The following is a 10,065-nucleotide window of genomic DNA, read 5'->3' as shown; positions in this document are numbered from 1 at the left end:
AGGTAATGCATCAAATACTGAGGTAACCTTTTCTATTAATCAAAGGTAGAACTGGCAAGTCGTTAAGAATGACCTCAATATTTAAAGAAAAAATATGTTTAAGATGTTTTCATGTATAAAATCTATCAGAGAAAGCTGATTATTTTACACATAAAGGGCTAAGTTAACACCTGCATCAGACCAGAGCTTAGGCTGACTGGGGTCAAATGGACCTCTAAGTGCAAGTTAACTTCTGTTGGCTTGTGGAGGCTACTACATTAACTAGAACTGTTAGAGGCCAACATAGTGAGGCACTGCCCCCTACATAGGGAAGTCTATGTGGATGGGTGGAGTAAAGCCAGCTACACTGGCTTTATGTCAACTGAGAAGTTGCCTTTGTCAAGGGTTTACAGCAGCACAAATGGGTCTGAGGATCTACCCCAAGAGTTTAAAAAGGTTAATTTTTTATACTTAGTGTGTGTTTCTAACTACACTAGTTTCAAAAGCAGCGCATAGTTTTGCTAAAAACTGAGAACAATTTTTTGAAAAACCCTGGTTATATATTAAAATATTGCAGCTATTTTTATGCAAATTAAACTTGGTAGAAAATAAAAAGTAGTAGATATCTTCCTTTATTTATCCTTATTATGAGTCTGATTCTGCAAACTGTTTCTAGCTCATGTGAGGATCAAGCCCCAGAGCTGCATCCTATGAGGTGTTGAATGTGTTCTTGGGGGTGCAAAGCCCCCCTCAATTCTTACTGACTTCACTGGATGTTGAGAGTGCTCAGGAAATTGCACGTTTGGACCTTGATTCCCCTGCGGGTTAGGGCCAGCACCATGACATATGTGGTCGAAGGCTTTAATAATCTGTACTGTTATGGTTGCTTGACTTTACATCAGCACACATACCTAAGAATACCAAACTGAAAATATATACATGGAAAATAAGATTTGCTTTTTGTTAGGTGTTGCATATAAAAAAAATAAAGGACACAAACAAAACCAACCCTAGCCAGGGCCGGCTCCAGGCACCAGCGAAGGAAGCAGGTGCCTAGGGCGGCCAATAGAAAGGGGCGGGGGGTCCTTCACTCCCTCTCTTCCTCTTCGGCGGCACTTTGGCGACAGCTCAATCGGGTTTTTCTTTTTTCTCTCTTTTTTTTTTTCCTGCCGCTTGGGGTGGCAAAAAAGCTGGAGCTGGCCCTGACCCTAGCTTCATGAATAGTTTTAAAGATTCATTTTTTAAATAGGAAAAGCCCTCCCTGGAAAAGAGTTGTCTGTCTATAGTAGCATATCACTTTGCTCTATTTGATAAACTGCAAGAATAATAAAGATGAAAGGAATAAGAATACTGCCTCTGAAAACTGAAGTACCCAGTAAAGTGTTCACTCAGTTAAAAGTGATACTTATGATATATCAGCAGGCTGATAACACTGGAACGTATTATAACACAGGCAGAATAGCCTAAAAACAAGTTCAATTTAATGACCATCCTGTGCTATTTACTTTTATTTTTGTCTCCAGGGAATACTGTTTACCTTGCTTTAAAATTTATATGAGTCATTGTTATGTGCCTTTTTTAATTAGTTTGAAGGAAATAGTCATTTGGGAGAGACAGCGGAAATCAATTCTGATTCGATATTGGTAGCTACTGTGCAATGTAAACCGTGTGTCCTCTCTAATTAAATGTAAACATGTTCAGTTCTAAAGTCCAACAGCGATGACAACAACCACTAGAAAGGATTGCTTAAGCACTGATCAACTGATTCTCCTGAACCTTTTGTTCATACCGTAGGTGCGCTTGTGCAATCTGTGGCAGGGTGAATGCCAGTTGTAACTGACTTTATTTTAGGTCATCTTCAGAGAAAAGAATTGACAAGAATGTGGAGTGTTCTGTAATACCTCAAGTTACTTATTAACTATGTCCTTCTGATAGCTAATCAATAGCATCGCATGGAGCCAAAAACACTGCACTGAACTGCCCCTCTTCCAAAAGCCAAGTCTTGGTAAATATTTAATGGCAGTAAAGGTGTTTTGACTGTTATCAAACTGATATGTTAAAGAACTCTTAAAAGAAACTTTATCTTGCTTCTCTCTGCATAAATAATTTGTTCCGTCACCCTACAGTCCTGATGCAAACGCACTTACATTAATTCATTTAAATCAGTGCTTTGGAGAGAGAATACTGAGTTTCACTCTGTGTGGTGAAATAATGAAAATAGCTTTGTTGTCACAAAACAACAATGAAAAATCAAAAAGTTTACTTCCTTGGCAAAATGCCAGCTCCAAATACACAGCAAGCAGCCCAGCCCTTTATACTTCAGTAGTGAATACTGCACCAGACTTGTTCAAAACCTGTTATACAAGTGCATGCTTGAGGTTCTCTGACAAGGTTTCTCTTGTTATAGAATCTCCACGACCCTCTAGAATCAGAACGGGCCTGGATTTTCATCCCTTATCCAATACAGGGGACAAAAAAAAATCCAGTTTTAAACAGTTGCCTTAGTTCCTGCATATTTTTATTTCCCATGACCATCCCATACAGACAATGGATATGTCCCCCCCTGAACTGGAAACATCCTTAGCCACTGAATCTTATTAGGAGGTCTTCCATTTGTCATGTTTTTTTCTATACAAGCAGCACATATGGAATTTTCAAGCATTTAAGCCTTGATACATCAAAATATAGTATGTGGGCTGACTGGTACACCTTACCCAGTACCCAATTGATTTCAAAGGGGTTGGCACAGGGACACCAATGATATATGTTGCAGGATCTAGGACTTAGATACACCTCTACCCCGATATAACGCGACCCAATATAACACGAATTCGGATATAACGCGGTAAAGCAGCCGTCCTGGGAGGGGGGCCTGCACGCTCTGGCGGATCAAAGCAAGTTCAATATAAGGCAGTTTCACCTATAACGCGGTGAGATTTTTTGGCTCCTGAGGACAGCGTTATATCGGGGTAGAGGTGTATTTGCCCATTAGTGGATCAGATCATCAGGTAAACCTATGTGTTTTGAAGACATTGATTCATCAACAAACTAGTTTTTTTTCTTGGAAAATAACTGGGGAACATAATATTGAAAGTGCTTCAGCCTCTGAAATTTAAAACACTAACACTGAAGAAGTATAAGCCCTTATATTTATATTTGTAAAGGACCTCCTCACTGCTCTAGGAGCTAGCTGTCCAACAGATAAAACTATTGATTCATTATATTTTGGAATTATTCCAATATACACAGGTAAATCAGCCACCCAGGAGTTTCCAAATCAATAATCATCATCTTAGAAGAAAACAATATTAATAAAATAATAAAAAATATAAATCAAACAATAACAAAGTGCAGGGCATTATATGGGAATGAATGACCAGTTGAAGAAAGGAAATCATTGTCATTAAATGCTTTGCACTTAATACATTATTATTGGGTCCTGTGGCACCTTTGAGACTAACAGAAGTATTGGGAGCATAAGCTTTCGTGGGTAAGAACCTCACTTCTTCTTGCATCTGAAGAAGTGAGGTTCTTACCCACAAAAGCTTATGCTCCCAATACTTCTGTTAGTCTCAAAGGTGCCACAGGACCCTCTGTTGCTTTTTACAGATTCAGACTAACACGGCTACCCCTCTGATACCTGACACATTATTATTGTTATAAATCAAGTTTAAGAAAATATTTGTCAATGGTGAAATTATGGATCTCATGGTTTGGGCATAGCAGAGGGGTGGCTAAATGTGACCCTGAACCAGAGCAGAAAGGAATTAATGGATTGGATTGGAAACTAGCCATGCCTTCCATCAACATCAAGCCTGAAAGGGGGAAGGCAGGAGTCTCTCCAGATGGAGAGAATAAAAAAGATAGAAACGTACGTTAAAGCTGGGCTGCCCAAATAGATACTGAGTTTGAGCAGAGAGGACCTAGTGGGTGGGTTGAGCAGCCCAGAAACACTGACTCCAGTGGTAACCAAGCTTGGGTGGAAGACTTGCACTGAACTATGCTATCTTATTATTCATTTATTAATAAATACAAGTGGTCAAAACTTTTTGAAATTAAGTATTAAAATTTAAAAATGCTCTATTTGACAATTAAATTTTTCACAAAAAATTGTCAGTTTTTAAAAAAATGTGCATGACATTTCATCAAAAGTGCTATTGAAGATATTATAGGAATTCTTCATTTACAGAAAACCCTTTGATAACAATTTTGATGTTTTCAGTAAAAAACACCCCAACAATAAGGGTCTGTTTTGAATCCCGCAAAATAAAAATAACTTTGAAATTTTGGTATTTTTCACAATTTCCTCCTGCCATTTTTCACCCAGCTCTATCAGTAAAGTCAAGTCCCAGGAATGGAGCAAGTTCTGATGCTAACCAGGTTGGGTGGACTGCGTCTGAGGGCTTGTCTTCACTACCATGCTACAGCGGTGCAGGTGCACTGATGCAGGTGCACTGATGTAGCGCGTCTGATGAAGACGCACTATGTTGATGGGAGAGCACTCTCCCATCAACGTAATTACTCCACCTCAATGAGAGGCAGAAGCTATGTTGGTGGGAGAGCGTCTCCCACTAACACAGCACGGTGTAGACACCACTTTAAGTCGACATAAACTTACGTCGCTCAGGGGGTGGTTTTTTCCCACCCCTGCACAACATAAATTACATGAACTTAAGTGGTAGTGTAGACAAGCCCTTAGAAAAATCACCTGCTCAAAGGCATGCAATGAAGATCAACTGCACTTTAATCCTTATATTTTACTTAGGGCCTGCTCCTGCCAAACCCTTGCTCATAGAAGCCACTTTGTTAAGTGGACATATAGATCTTGGAAACAAAAGACAGTTGAAATGCCAGCTCAAAATGATGAAAGGGAGGGGGAATGCCTGGGAAATCTAATTTGTTGTAAGTCTATTCACCAACATACCAACTATTACTGAGACAATTGGCAGACTTGTCTGGGCCATCCCCCTGAACACTAAGGCATTATTCAAAGACTTGGAGTGGGAGAATGATCTTGTGGTTGAGGCATTGGACTAGGATTCAGAGATCTGGGTTTAATTCCTGGTTCTGCCACATGCCTTCTATGTGACCTTGGGCAAGCTACAGCCTCTTTGTGGCTGAGTTTCCCTTCTTCAAATGGGGAATAAGACTTCCTTTCTCCTACACTTGGTCTGTCTGGTTTATTTAGATTATAAGCTCTCTGAGTCAAGGACTGTCTCTTACTGTGTATATGTACAGCACCTAACATATGGGAGCCCTGACTGTGGCTGGGGCCTTTAGGAGCCACTGTAATACAATTTATTACTAACAACGCGAAGACTTGAGTAAATAAATTCACTGTAGGATCGGGGCCCAAGTGATTCACATGTAGCTTATAGGATATGGACTCAACCTGCCATTTCTAGAGAAAATCAGAGAAGCAGCAGCAGAAGACTCCAGGAAGTAAGAGTTGGAAGGGGGCCGAAAACAGATCTTGTATCCTGGAGCTTATAAGTCAGTTTCTCTCATTTCTTTTCTCTCCCCTTTTTTCCTGCTGAGTCTGACTGCTGAGTGATTTAAATAATGTGGGGAAAAACCTATGCTGTCATGTACTGTAAGTGAGTCTGAGTTAAGAGGAAGACATATTATATATACTTAATGAGGCAAGAATTCTGATGAAAAACTGCAAGTTGCTTCTCCGTAACTTGTAGGTAAAAATATAAATACAAGGAAGTGTGTTCATTGCATTAAACCAAATGGCTAATTATTTCTGAGACCATGACAAGGAAGCTGAATATAGGATCCATCTGAAAACTAGCCAATGCAGTGTGCACTGCAGTTCTTTTGGGAGAAGACAAGGGAATAAGCTAAGTATGAACATGACCTAGAATATATTTTGAATCAGGATTTTGCTTTTTTCTTATTGGAATTATAAAACTGCTCAAAAAGTAGAATTGAAACCATATCACAGGCCACTTGTTTTACCATTATAGCTAAAATGGAAATAGGAAGATGGGCTTCTTATCAGGCTCATTTGGTTAGACAGAGTTAGAGTTCTCCCTTTTTAAAGGGGAGAACATGCGTCCTCTGCATCTCTATCAAAAAACTGAGGAACCAGCTTTAGCCTGTGGAACTCACTGTTGCAAAATATTCCTGAGGCACATAGCATCTGAAGTCAGACACGCGTGGATAAAATTACAATCCGTTCAGTCTTGTAGGTCCAGGGGTTAAAATAAGGGGAAGCAGGAGGAATGGGACAGGCAATGGGGAGAGGGGTTGAGCACAACTCCCCATCTTTGCTAAAAGCTCTCTTCCTCCCCTTGGCTTGCAATCTCCAACATCTCTCCTATCTCCTTGCCTACTGGGATGAGAGCGCCCCATCCTGTTTCAAGCTACTGTAACCACTGTGTAGATCATTAGTGGATCTCCTTCTGAAATCAAAGAAAAAGTTTCCCAGCATTATATTATTATTTATTTGTATTCCCATGGTGGCTAAAAGCCATAGTCAGGATTAGGGGCTCTTTTTGCTGGGCTCTGTGTATAATACAATTAGATGCATTATGGAAAATTCTACTCCTTCCTCTTAATCTTTCATGATGACCATACTTAGAACGAGGATACCGGACTAAAAGGAACAATTTTGATGCTTCTAAAAGCATTTTAAAAAATCAAAAAAGAGGGACAATATGAAAAAGTTCTTTCAAGAATAAGAAGAATTATTAAAAGTCTAGATGCTTGGAGTTTGACATTAACCTCATTTGCCCCCTAATAGCCAAGAGATGGCTATGACACATTTCCTCGAGGGCACATTTTGTACTCTATGTGCAGGCCTCTTACATTAATGGGAGGTGCACAGTTCAGAGCCCATGAATCAAGTTGATAATATGCCCCTAAGTTATTGTTTCATGGATAGTGGGTGAACTGATGTAATTCCTCTGTTCAGTCAGGAGTTAAAACATGTACAGCAATTCCTTATTTTCACAATATTCCTTCTGACAAAGATAACCATGAGAACAGCTCCCAGCTGGCTAAACCTGACATACAGGTTTTGTTAATAAAAAAATGCATGACTTAATTAATGAAATGGATCTATTAAGACTGTCCCCCAACCCACTATGGCTGCCCCACCTACAGCTGAACTTCATATGACCTATCTTATGCAAAAAGAATTGTAATAACTTGTACTAAAAGCTATTACAGAGGAAAGGGTGCCATGAAGATAAAATATGACTCAGAAATGCATACAATGCCCCTAGAGGAGAAAGCTAAATAAATTCACGTTTAAGCAAGGTTTACTTATACAGTGAATAGACAGTTGACATAATTTTGTTAAACTGCATAATATTATTTCATCAGCTGTAATTATATTTGGTTCTATAAGTACTTGATTATACTGATTGTGCATTCAATCCACAAATAAATGTCCATAAATAAATCTCAATAGTATTGGAATAAAGTCAATTACTAAGGCATTAGTGGAATAAATATTTTTTAAGAATTCTACATTTTTATAAACTCCTCCACAATAATACCCAAACAGGAGACCATGACACTGATAGCTTTTTGTTTTCAAACTGTACATCTTTACTTAAATCTATAAGTTCAAGATCTTTAAACCCAAGAACAATTTGCCTGTTTTGCCTCAGCAAGCATAACTCTGCAGTAACCTACTCATTTTACAAGTTTCTCTGTTCTTGTTTAGTGATCCCATGCTAAACTGGTTTTCAAATCCACCTCCATCAACTCTGGCAGGTTCAACCCCTCCTTCTCTCAACCAGTATTCCCCCAGTAATGCACTGCCACATTACTTGGCAAAGAAAAAGAACTCAGCTCTATTTACATAAACCAAGTACTACATATGTTCATGGACTGACCATGAACATTTTCCAAACCCGCACTTATACAATAATAGGGCTCGCCTATTCGGAGTGCAGATGTTCTTTCTCTGTCTCAGAACAACATCGTCTTTCAAATGAGGCTGTTCCAAACAACCCTTGTCCATATGTAGAAGACATGTTAAATATATCTGGGAATAAATTCTCACTCCAATTGATGGATGCTACAGGCCCCACCCATATGCATGATGGTGAGCTGACACCTCACTCCCCTTTATTGTAACTTGTATCTTGAGAGTAATCTAGAGAAACCAGATGGAACTGTTGGTCATTAAGTATTGCATATAATAACTAGTCATTCACAACGCATCATTTGCCTGAAAAATGCAGATTAGCGTTCTCTAGTCTTGGAAAACTGGATGCAAAGCAACAGCTGCCACAGAATACTTTTTTACCCCACCTAAATTGTAGCAGAGAGTCTAATAATGAATACTTAAATTTATATAGCCCTCACAGTACTTTCCAATGATGTATGTGTCATTATTCCCATTTTACAGATAGGAAAACCGAGATGCAAAGAGATAAAGAACAACATTTTCAAAGGTTGCCTCTGATTCTGGATGCCCAACCTGAGATTTCCCGGCTGTGATTTTCAGAGGTGCTGAGCACCTACAGCTCAATTTAAGTCACTGGGAGATGAGGGTGCTCAGCAACTCTGAACAAAGGCCTAATGTGTCTCTAGTTGAGAACTGCCAATCACTCAGAAGCATGTAGGAAACCCACACCTCTGGGTTTATGCCATCCCTGATGACCTGCTTGGTTCTTCTGGAGACCTCAGATCCTGGGGCACTAGTTGAGTGTCATGTGACATCCTCTCAGTAAGTGGTAAGTTTAGGAATGGCGTTTCAGTAGAAGCGCAGCCTCAATGAGCTTTGCTTACAGTGCATAGCCTAAGCAAAGATTCTCTTGGTGCTTTTAAAGTTACATATACCACTATATACAAACTCTCTAGAAATGAAATGTTATTTCAAAGAATTTGTCTCTGACTATGCCAAGGTATGCCTAGTAAATGGCCTATATTTTGCCTGGTCTGATGAACTGATGATTAATTTAAAGTATGCTATCTTGGGAGCCACCAGAGAAATTAATGCGCTATACACCAATGGAAAGCTGGGAATCCTTTTAGTTTTCCCTAGCCTTAATTATTCATGATATATCACATCTTAAAATGACAACATCGTGATAAGCATCTTGACTTTTCCCCTCCTGCTTCAATTGTGACCTTAGTTAGGTGGCTGCTATCTCAAATTGTCCCTGAGTCCTATGAGCCTTACATATTGTCAAATAGTTGTAGTGCAGAAAAGTTCACTGAAGTCAGTGGAAAGACCCCTTCAGACTTCAATAGACTTTGGATATAGTCTAAGGTGATGATATGCATTCATAGGGGAAGGAAAGGATGGTTGTATACTGGCACTAATAGGAGGCATGTTGCTTGTGCCCTGTGCTTTCTCATAGCCTTGTGGTCTGTGACCCAGGCAGCCCACTACAGGAAAAATACAAAGTTGAGTCTTTAGCACCATCTAAAACTTTGGAAAAGAAAACAGTTCACAGACAGAATCCAAAGAGCAGAGAGTGAACAACCAATGTGCCTAGAGCTATATGTTTTCCAGGATGAAAGTAACCTGATTCAGGAGTCATCTGTCACAGCAGAGCAGATGACAGGATTGTTTATATGGTATACAAAAGACGTGGTGTACACAATGCACAGATACTACGCAGCAGATGAAAAATATCAGTCAGATCTGTTAAACAATCATTCTGGCTGAAAGAATCTAGAGTCTCAAAAATGTAAATTTGCAAAAATAAGAGTAATATGTTGCCTACTTCTACAATAAGTAAAAGTGGTTGACTGTTAAATTTGGGGCACGATACTGAAAAACCTTAACAAGGAGATAAAGGAAAAGAGAAGCAGAGTATGTAATTCTCAAAGTAACTATGGTGTGGAGAAGAATTTCAGCAGCCTGCCTCATCAAGTACTGACAAATGGAATGTGAGAACTATCCCTTAGATGAAAGAAGGCAGACTGAACAATCCAGCTAATGGGATCGCATTGAGATAATGGGATCACTCTGACTTTTTTTGCTTCTGTTGGTGTATGTCAAAACTTTGTTATTTTAAGGTTGTTCCTTTTATTTTTATATTCATTAGCAGCGGGCCAGAACTGGCTTAAAAAATTTTGAAGGGATTGGGAGAATAAACACATCCAGACACT

General features: G+C 39.3%; 1 protein-coding gene across 5 annotated transcripts in view; it reads right to left on the bottom strand.

Annotated features, from left to right (window-relative positions):
* The window catches only part of MIPOL1 (mirror-image polydactyly 1), a 290,887-nt gene that overhangs the window by 48,289 nt on the left and 232,533 nt on the right, over positions 1–10,065 (bottom strand). The gene's annotated exons all lie outside the window — the stretch shown is intronic.

The sequence above is a fragment of the Malaclemys terrapin genome, chromosome 4 (genome assembly GCF_027887155.1).
Source record: "Malaclemys terrapin pileata isolate rMalTer1 chromosome 4, rMalTer1.hap1, whole genome shotgun sequence".
NCBI lineage: Eukaryota > Metazoa > Chordata > Testudines > Emydidae > Malaclemys > Malaclemys terrapin.
This window is presented reverse-complemented; position numbering and strand designations above follow the sequence as displayed.